Genomic DNA, 10925 nt, shown 5'->3' on the forward strand with positions numbered 1-10925 from the left:
TTTTTCAGCAGTTAACAAATGTTTTCATTTTCAGGGTGGATTGCAAGAAGTGGCTGAGCAGTTAGAGCTGGAAAGGATAGGACCACAACATCAGGCAGGATCTGATTCTTTACTCACAGGAATGGCCTTTTTCAAAATGAGAGAAGTAGGTGCATGCGTTTTGGTTTTGTCTCCATAGTAGTAACTTGCTGTAATAGATGGAATTGCCAATTCTGATAAGTCTGATGTATTTTAAGGTGATTTTAAGGGGCGGGGCTTCAGGGGTCACTGCTTTCTTGACAGATATAAGGCTGTATTTTCCCCACACTAAGTGTGAACTAGCCCTACTGTTTCCCCATTTAGCTACTGTGAGCATCACTTCTTGTTTTCATTGTATGCCTGTTTTTTCCTTCTTTTCTTTCCATTACCTATTTTGCAGAATTTCTTCTGCAAAGTGGCTGCTGGAGCCAGACGCTTTTCTGGGTGACTGTATTCAGGCTGCTTTTCTGCAGAGCTTCTGTTGAGCTGTAATACTCAGCTGGTGTTCACTGCTGCCTGTGACAGGCCTAGCAGCAGGGAATGAGCAGCTCTGCCTGTGCTAGCTGCTTTCAGCTAAAACTTGGAAGGTACAATGTTGTAAAACATTACATGTCAGTCAATTAAAATTCTGCAGAAAGGGAAATCAAGTCTTGTAAGCTTTTTATGTCCTTGCTATTTGTATTTGCAGATACAATGGGAGAATACTAGGATATCTTTCATGAACTGAATAAACAAATTCTAAATGGGCTTCTTGAAAGCAGTTACACTGGAGAAATGCTAGGGCATCTGAGTGTGACATTCTGACAGGAATTTGGTGTATTTAATAATGACAATAGCAAACCTCATCTTTTTATAAGGTTTAGTATTGCATGCTGAGGGTTCTGCTTTCTGTAACATGGCCTTTTGTATAAGGAAAAAAGCTGGCCATGAGTTTCTAACAACTACTGGTGAGACAGCAGGTGAAATATAAGTGCTGTCATGTGCTCTGGCTTGCTCATCACAACACTGTTCTCTCCTGAAACTGTTGATGTTGTGGAGCTGCTCATGGGCTACAGGTGCAGCAGAGGATTTTGCTTCTGCTATGATCCACCTGTGATCCCCACAGGTGCTGTTAACTGCAATCTGCATGCTATTGTTAATCTGTTGCTCTTGTATTCGAAACAAAATCTAAAGCAAATAAAGGAAAGTATTTGATTGTACCTAAGGTGCTGACTTTCAAAACCGATCATCTCATGTAACAAATTCCGGATTATTGAAGAAACAAATTATCTGCCTGAATTTGTCTAAGCTCTTACTCAGAGAAATGTAGCTTTTAGTGCAAATCATTTGTTTAAATAAGTCAACAAAGACTGATTATTTTTTCAGGATTTCTTTTAAAATACAACATTTTGAAGTAAAAACATGCTAGTCAACAGCAGTAAATATACTTAGTGTGCACTTCTAAAGCCTTTTCAGTTGAGTTCATTGTTTAGCAATATATGTTGGAGTGAAAAACTTTGTTTCACAATGTTTTTAAAGGTACAAAATGGTATTGTTAATGTAAATAATTGCTTTTAGAACTTCAACTTGCTGGCTTTTCAAGTCCCAGCCAAAAAGTTCAGATCTTTTTCTTTCCATCAGAAATATATAAATATTGATGCTGAAACAGCAAGCTGTGGTTTAGAGGTTTTCTTCTCTGTTTATAATTCCAATAGTACAGCACCTGAAAGGTTCTATTGATAATTTAGACTTTAAAGTCCTAGATAAATGCAGTCTTAGTTTAAAAAAAAAAAAAGTTTCTTTCAATTTTGCTTTTTTTTTTTAATGAAGCTGCCCTCTTAGAGGAGGTAGCTAAGAAATGCAGGAAGATACATTTCCTAAACTCCGTAATTCCTGTGCTCGAACATGTACCTCCTCATTCTCACCTCACACCCCTGTAGTGTAAATCCATTTCAATACAAGGTATGATGGAACCCCCCACAGTGATAAGCAGGTAAACTGTGGGCACTTGCAATGAATACTAAACATATATCTGTTGTGAGAAAGCAAAAAGAAATCTGCTGGAGAAATATTTTGTTGCACCTTCAGAAAAGCAAGTAGTAGCTGAGGTGACACCAAACTACCAAAACATGTGGTGGTTTTGTCATGTGAGGTGCACAGAGTGACTGATGGTATTCCTTGACTGATTTACTTGAAAAAATTGCACTGTATAGCATGCTTTGATCGTGTGTTGAGATTAAATGTATTGTTATGCTAATTATGTCATTTGAATCTTGGGATGTGATATGCAATGCTAAAACCAACAGTAATGCTTTTAAACCTTTCTATCGTTCTGTGTAAACTGGGTGTTTTTGGTGGCATTAATACGTGTCTTTCTTTTAACACTTCAGATGTTCTTTGAAGATCACATTGACGATGCCAAATATTGTGGCCACTTGTATGGCCTTGGTTCGGGGTCATCTTATGTACAGAATGGCACGGGAAATGCTTATGAAGAAGAAGCCAACAAGCAGTCATGACACGAAATGAAAGGCCATCTTTTTGAGCTCCACATGCTTGTACATACGTTTTATCTCTGGTTGAACCCCTTGGACAATAAGGCTTTTTCCCCCCTTTCTCAGCACACTTTCTTTTCTGCCTTTCTATGTACTAAACCTGACTGTTCCTATCACAGATTTTGATCTTAATATTGATATGTAGAATTTTATGGGTTACTTTTGGAGTCATAACTAGCCCATTTGTAAAGAAGTGTGTGTAGGATCAGTGTGGCAGAGAGAAGGGGAAAGCTAAATCATAATGAATAGTATGGTAAACTTACCTATATTGGTCTTTGGTCTTAGGTTTTTTGTCTCTTTCCCCTCCCTTTTCCAAATTAACTCATGCTGATTGTAACTAACTTCCCATTCATGTCTGTTCCTTCCAGTATGCAGGCGTTTTAGCTATTCAAGATTGTGGACCATCAAATTTGCACTTTAGAGAGCGACTCTGACTCAATCCTCTGTTTCATTTGAAGTTTTTTTTTCTTCTGCCCTTAGCTAGGAAACAAGAATCTTCCAAGTTCAGCAGCTTCACACTGTATTTTTGGCATCTTTTGGTATTTCAACCCATAGAATATGACATTTGCTGCATAACCTGCGTTCATTCAAGCAAAACAAACTACTGAAACCATAGTAACTGCTGTTGTTTTACTAATGTTCTGCCATCAGACACATCCTGCACGTGCCAACTGCTGGTTGGCCTGCTGCTTTAGATCCGCTCTGTGGGGAGGGAAAGAAGCTTGAGAAAACAGCTTTACACCCCTTCAGGAAAAGAACAGCTCTGACTTTACCATCTTACCATTAAGCTGAGATTTGAAGGCTATTGGAATAGTAGGAATTTTGTAATGGTGCACTTCCCTTGATTAACTTTTATTCTAGTGACGTATACTCCAAATATTTTTTTATGAAGTCATATTTATTATGTACTTGGTTTGACAATTTTTGGAAGTCAGTTTAGTTCAAGATAAAACCCAAAGATCTGAAAAAAAAATAAATACTATTTAAGTGGATTACTGAATCAGGACAACTAAATCGTGCTTTTTTGTAGTTGCTACAAAGACAGATGTTACAGATATTTGTTGTAAAACAACAAAATATAGATAACTCAGAACAAATAAAGTTACCTGAGGATTGTAATGCTAGTTTATTTTTGAGTATATCTTAGCAATATATTTTAGATATATTGTTTTAAAGGACCCTAAAATATGTTCTTATCTCTGCTTACCATGTGTACAGAGCAGTTGTGCAGGAGGCATTTTTGGTATTGAATAGCTAAATCCAAGCCTGAAATGATGGAAAGTGTGACATTGTGTGCCTGGGTGTGCGTGCGCGCGTAAGGGTGTGCGTGTTCTGCACGGAAATCAATCACAGAAAAACTCCAAATGTTCGCCAATTATTCTGTTTACCTTGTACTGCAAAGACAAATAACAAACAGCACCAAACACCTTTTTCATTGAGTTACAACAATGTAACTGGGTGGTTCCTTTTTAAACAACAAATAATTTGCATAACAGAGGGTATTTGTTTTTAAAGCTTTTGTAAATAAAGGCCTAAAAAATGTTTTCTTACATAACAAGAGACTGGTGGTTTTGTTGAAGTTCGTTGTTGTTTTTTTTTTTCCTCCTGGAATGTGCGTATTACAGTCAATAATGCTGTTTTGTTTGAACATGATGGTTCTCTTCCTCTGTTTGTGAAATGATACAGTTCAGTGCTTGCTGATTGATGCTTTATCCAGAGAAGAGTTCTCTTTGCACTGATTTCCACTGACTTGCATTGCTAGAGTGGTAACTACAGCTTAGTCCTGAAGTGACCAAACCCCACTGATGATTTCTGTTGATATCATTATGCAATAGGTAAGGGAGAGTTATTTTATTTTTAACTTTGTTTGTCTTTGGCTCTAACAAGAAGATAGGTGCTGTCTGACAGAAGGACAATGCATTCTTACTGTGGCATCAAACTGCCTTTTAATATTTAGGTTCAACTGAAAACTTTGTGAAATCAATACATTTATTTTCAACTTCAGTAGCTGATAGAGGTAAAAATAATTAACTTTCGGAGGGAATGACTTTTCTAACTTTTCTTTGGGGTTTTGTTTTGAAATAATTTTTTAGGTGTAGGTGAAGGGATGTTTTTAGAGGTTTGTGAAGGTGTGTGTATGGTAAGAGCTCTAGATCAGAGTGGGATATGCTTTTCAAATGACTGTTGTGCATCCTGCATGCTACTCTGTGCCTTGCTTTGCTTCTAGTTATGGGCATGGCAGAGCTGGGACTCCATTTGCTGGAAGAACTTAAACCCAAGGATGAGCAGCAGGTGTGCACTGCCTGTTCCAGCTGCAAAGGACCATAAGCCTGCAGGATCAGGCTATTTTTGTAAGCCCTAACCTAAAATTCTCATGGGGTGTTTGACTTTAAGCAGTTGTGTTCTTTAGTTTTTTTCCTGGCGGAGGAAAACAAAACAAAACAAAAAAGCCCTTAAAAGACACTGATTAATATTAAACTAAGGTTACACTTTATTCTGTGTGAGAACTCTTTGTCTGATCAGATGTGATCCAGGGTGATGAGAGTTGGTTACAGCTGCGAGGCATCTGTGCAGCACTGTTTCTGTGACAAAATTAGATTTAGTTTCCATTAAGGAGTGACTTGCATGGTGAGTTGTCAAGATTATGGAAAAAAAAAAAAAGGTCATCTCCTCTTATGTATAGGACTGTTACTTGTAAACTGTGGAGCCTGAAATATCAATTTGTTTCCAAAGTGGACAGAATTAATTGCTTTTGTGAAAATAAATGTAAAGGCAGAGTTCCAGCTGTCTAGACATGTACATTTTTGTTCAGAGACAGAAATTCTCTTTGCAGGCTTTTCCTCTTCCCAGTCCATTTAAAATCTATTGTTGGAGGTTTGTCAGAAGAAATGCAGTATCGAAAGCTGTTGTCTGATTTGACTTCTTTTTCTCACTTGTATTTTTGGCTCTTGGAGTCGGATGTTCCAAGAACATTATATTCTGTCACTTTTTTTCTTTTTCAAGCATTTAATCCCTTTCCTTATTGAAACTAGGCAAGAAGAATCTTTGATATGGGAGAAAACGGGTCTGAAATGGATTTTGAGTATTTGGAACAGTTTTCTCTTATGAAGTTGGGGATGACCTGTACCTTTATTTTCCTGAATCTGGTTACTTCAAGCTCAAGAATGATTCATTCTCTTGTGCAGAAAGTCAAGTAAAAGTTGCAGGAAGCATGCAGTGGTGAACGTGGAGCTTCTGACTGAACTGAGATATAGAAAGAAATAGTACAGATTGTGGAAGCAGGGACAGATCACTCAGGAGTAATGCAGACACTAACTGTACAGTGGTTGGGCTAAGAAAGCAACAAACAAGCCTGAATGTTATCACTGTAGCGTAAGGGTAGTTTCCTGGAGAGGAGCAGAGAACAGATGTCATCCCTGCCTTCAAAAGAGGACCTGTGGTACTGCAGACCTCTTGGTGTCACCTCGGTCCTTGGGAAGGTTATGGAGCAGCTAATCCTAGAAACCATTTCCAAACATGGTGGATAAGAAGATGATTAGAAGCCTGGATTTATGAAGGTGAGACACCTGCTCACAGATCAGTCAGAAGCTATGTTTAGACAACGTTGTCACAGGTCTCTCCTAGTGTTAACTTAAATGAGATCTGGTAGTGTTAGAGTATATCTAACTAAACCAACCTGGTTCCTGAATTAGTAGATAAGGCATGAGTAGAAGAGTCCTGCAACCATGAGGTACATTTGCTGCTTGTTGGTCACTCAGAGGACACACCATGCAGTGAAGATGTAGTGGTTACTTCATGTTTTAGTTTATGGACTGGAAGATGTAACTGGTGTAAACACACAGTTTTGTGTAAGGTCTGTGCTTTTCCTCTTCGCATGCTCTTGCAATGTTGTGTTTGGCTGAAATAAGAGATGACTGGTACTGTGCGTGACAGTGGGCATCATGAGCTCTTGGAGCTTACGGGTGCACTGTGCCTGGGAGTCAGTTATTGTTTATCTGGTTTTATTTAACTTCAAATTACTGTATCAAAGATAATTCTAGTACTGTTTTAAATGGGGGAGCCTGAACAATTGCAGAGAGCAGAATGGATCTGAGCAAGATGTTGAGAGGGCTCTAGTCACAGTGGAATAAGCTGGTTGCTAACAAGTATACTTCATGTAAAGCTCTACATAAACACAGTTAAAACACTTCTGTGGTGTTATAGGTTGTATTTCCATTAATTACACAGCACCGATGGTATTGGATTTTCATGCTAGGGGGACCACCTTAAACACTGACTTAAGTAACAGTGTACTTCAGAATGGAAGTTACAGAATCAAACCTATCTTTTGAGAGGAAGGTAAGATTTTGTATTTTCATTATATAGTGCTAAGTAGAGTTTCCTAGGTTCTAAGCATTAGTGCTTAAGAAATCTTGCTTTTAATCATGTTGGCTAAGTGTTCTTGAGTGGTACTTGCTGTTCAGTGATGTGAAATACTTTTGCTTTCTTTTTTTGTGGTTACTTTAAAAAAAATTGATGAAAGGCTGATTAAATCAGCTTGCAAAATGAGTATGTTGGAGTCCAGTGTTCTCTGACAAGGTTCCTTTAGGTATTCCACATGAGAACTTATTGTTTCAATACTAAGCTTATTTGAAGGTGTTTGATAGTCTGGGATTTTTTATTTAGAAAAGTGATGAAGCACTATACTGAAATCACAACAGAACCACAGCATACCAGTTATAATACACAGTTGAACCTTCTTCTCATTACTGGTTTCCATGTGCTTACCGTTGTGAAGGGGCATGTTAAGGTTGGTGGTTTTTTTTTTCCTTTTGCATTGGACTGAGCTGCACTGACAGAATGAAAATGTAGCTTTATAAGGCCTGGTGTTGGTGGCTTTATTTATTTTCAGTATGCTACATACAAACCAATGTGCTATTCAGAGGAAGAGGGGGAAGAAATGCAACAAACTTGAGGCCTGCATTAGGCTCCCAAATGTATATCACTTCTTGTTCTGCCAATGTGTTTTTTTTAGCTGTTCTTTTTCCATTTTGCCAAGTGTTGTTTTTACTTGAGAAAAGTGCATTTCCAGATATTCTGTTTTTGAACTTTCACCTGGTTTCTTAACTTGTCTAAGCTAGTTGAACACACCGAAGGGAAGAAAATAATTCCATATTCAATCATTTTTAAGAACTTCTCAATGAACACCAGCTGTTTAACATTCCTCTTAATGTTAATTAATTGTTCAGCGCAGTTAAAGGAATTGTGAAGTTATTATTTTACACATGAACAAATTAAATAGAGCTCTCAAGCTCTGTGATAAGTCAGTGATGCAAAGGGAGCCAAAAGCATCCAATAAAAATCCAATTCAATAAAAATCCAATAAAATTTATGAGATATATCGTTTGTAGAATTAGAACAAAATCTCACAAATAATACAACTTGTCTTTTTTTAAATGTAGAGTAAAACGCAAATTGTCTTGGACTACTTCCCCAGTCATAACGTGAAGTTGTTTTTCTGGTATTCCTCAACCTGAATGTACCTTGGCTGGTTTGCAGGAGTTTGTTTAGGTGTTTTCTTCCCTATTGCCTTAGTAGTTGTGGTAGAGAAATGAGGAGGATTCTCCTCCATTGTTCCATGTCTCAGGTTGGTAATTTGCTTTCTAATGCCAAATGTAAAAATTTGATTTCGGCAGAGGCTTCTCTTGTTCTTTTCCTGCCAGCATAGACTTTCTTTGCCTGTGCTCAAGGGGAAGACTTCTTTAGCCTGAGTGAGCTTTTTCCTGCTCTCAGCTAACTGATAATGCAAGGGAAGTAGATGGAGGGGAGAAGAGGCCTTTCCTTCTGTGGGAACTGGAAATCAGCAACAGCTGAATTGTGAGGGTCAAGTGGCATTACATAGAACATGCTATATCTTTTTTAGGGTAGTAGTTTTGAGCTGTGATTGCATTTATCACCTCACCATCTGGAACAGTTTGCTGTTTTTTCTGTTGCTTTTTTAAAGGCATTACATTGGTTTCAGTATCTTTTATTTACATTTTGTTACATAACAGATTAACTTTGCATGCTCCTTGTTTTCTTTCACGGTTTTCTCTGCATGCTCTGAAGCACAATAGTATCTGTGTTAGTATTTTGGTAATGCGTCTGTACCATCACTAAGCTTCTGGCCTTGTTTTGTGCTTGCCAGCTTGCCAGCTTGAACTAGTGACCAGTTTAATATCTATTAGTATGGGGAAAAATAACAGGCTGAAACACAGCTTGTATAATTAATGTATTTTGTGTTTATAACTGGGACTTCTTAAATGAACTGAGAAGGGGAAAAGGGCTTCTAAAAATAGTGACTGTAAGGAGGTGTTGGGTCCGTTCCAGATATGCCAGTCAGTTATGGCTGTGAAGATGGAGGAGGGTGGGAAGGGGGTTGTGTCTTACCCTGTGTGCTCTCCGAACTGCTGCTGCAAAGTGTTGGGCCCATCTGCCTCAGAAGATTTCAGCCTGAGGATCTAGGCAAAAGCCTGTAATCATTGCCCCAAATACTACAGGGGCAGGATGCCTGAGTTATTCTATACCAGGACTAAGTGCCATTAGGAAAACTTTGAGAAACCAAAGGATTATTTAGAATGGGTGACCAGAAAAGGGAAAAATTAAACAGCAAAGAACAAACAAGCAAGGCTTTCCTTGGGTTAAGTCATACATGATTTGCTCTAAATCTCACCCCAGAAGGCTGCTGATTTTTCTGTCCTCTTACCACATAACTACTGAAAAAGTGATAGCTGCAAGCAGTGACATCCCATCACCCATACAGCATTACGGTCTGTTCTTCTTTAATCTTGTTTTGCATGAGAAGTTTTGTACAGGGTTTGGTTACTCACGTACAAGGATTTCAGCCAAAAACCCACAGAGTCTGTAGAAAGAGCGGAAAAACTCTGAGTGCATGCTGCAGGCCGTGGCTGAGCAGGACCAGGCTCATTGCAGCCTCTGCTTCACATAAATGTTCCTGTGAAGAGCCTTGGTGAAGAGGGCAGTTATAGTAACTACATTAATGAAGCTGTAGTACTCATGATGACTGGTGAAAATAGGATATGAATGACCACTACATATGTTATTTGCTGAACATGAAGCATTTATTTATATGAGCAATACATTAACAAGTGGTAAAGTTCTACACTAAAGATATGTGGAAATTTATTTCCCTCTACTTCCAACACACCAGTCAACAGAATCAAGGTGAAAAAAAAAAGTTTAGTCCAGCTGTGAGACTAAGAACAGCTGTAGCATACCATGCACTAAAAAAACCAATCTTGCTTCTTCCACCCATGCTAAAGCCTTGCTTAAAGACCACGATTTTAAGTACACATAGTTGGAAATAATTACCAGGGTTTCATTAGTTCAAACTGCCGACCTTTCAGTCTGCATTTTAGTGCACAGCAGCAGCTTTGTGTGTCTAATTGCTCAACTGAAGGAACCAACCAACATCTATATGCTCAGTCTTAGTAAAATAATTATCTGGGAAGACTCTGAGCATTGCATCCCCTATACGTACCTGATAAATAATATTTGTGTGCCACTTCTGGTGTAGAGATGTAGTGCATTTGTTCTAACATACAAATTAAGGAAGCTTGTTAAGCACGTGGGGGTGGCTAGTGATTCATATGACTGCTTACATGTATACAAAATAAACTCTGCTGTCTTGAGGGATTCAGGCTCATTAGATGAGTCCGTCAAACTCATCTAACTTCCAAAGAAGCCTGAAATGTAGGGTTGTCATTTCTAGACAAATATCAGGGCTTTTTTTTTTTAGCAAAAAAGTTGATTAACTGTACAGTAGGTATAAAGCAGTTTAAAAAAAAAATACAGAAATCACCTCGAAGACTATAGTAAAGTGCCTAGCAATAACAGTGTAAAGAACAGGAGAATCAGAGTAAGTGGACAAACGCCATTGCATTCTTGCTCCTGTTCACATATTCTCCCACATGCATTGGAATAGCATCAGTGCTCAATGACAGTATGTCACTTCTCTATGTACTGTATAGGTTGTTGGGGCATTTAAAGCCAAAAATAGAGTTGAATCAGAAACTACACCTTAGAGCATGATGGGCTTTGCTCTCATCCCAGCTGCCATCAGTGTTCATGGGGGCATAACTCATAACAGCCTGTGATCTGGTATAGCCCTCTGGTTCAGATCTGCTGACCACAACTGAATGATCCTCATGTCTCATCTTCCTATCCCCTCCCTTCATCAGTTTGTTCCCTGGCCTCACATGCTCTCCCTCACTTTTCTCCTAGAGGGACAGCTGAAGGCTACATCAAAACTGAAGATTATTTAGAGTTATTGTGCTTTCTAAATGTGACTGCTGAGACACTTGGACAGTTCCTGATCCCTGTCATTTCTATACA

The 10925-nt window shown here is 38.5% G+C and overlaps 1 long non-coding RNA gene across 1 annotated transcript; it reads left to right on the top strand.

The window, feature by feature from the left end:
• Positions 1 to 6: 6 nt before the first annotated feature.
• LOC104910758 lies at positions 7 to 3642 on the top strand. The gene is made up of 2 exons (XR_793385.3): positions 7 to 145; positions 2388 to 3642. It is a non-coding gene; the product is annotated as an uncharacterized LOC104910758 (long non-coding RNA).
• Positions 3643 to 10925: the final 7283 nt, after the last annotated feature.

The sequence above is a fragment of the Meleagris gallopavo genome, chromosome 4 (assembly GCF_000146605.3).
Source record: "Meleagris gallopavo isolate NT-WF06-2002-E0010 breed Aviagen turkey brand Nicholas breeding stock chromosome 4, Turkey_5.1, whole genome shotgun sequence".
NCBI lineage: Eukaryota > Metazoa > Chordata > Aves > Galliformes > Phasianidae > Meleagris > Meleagris gallopavo.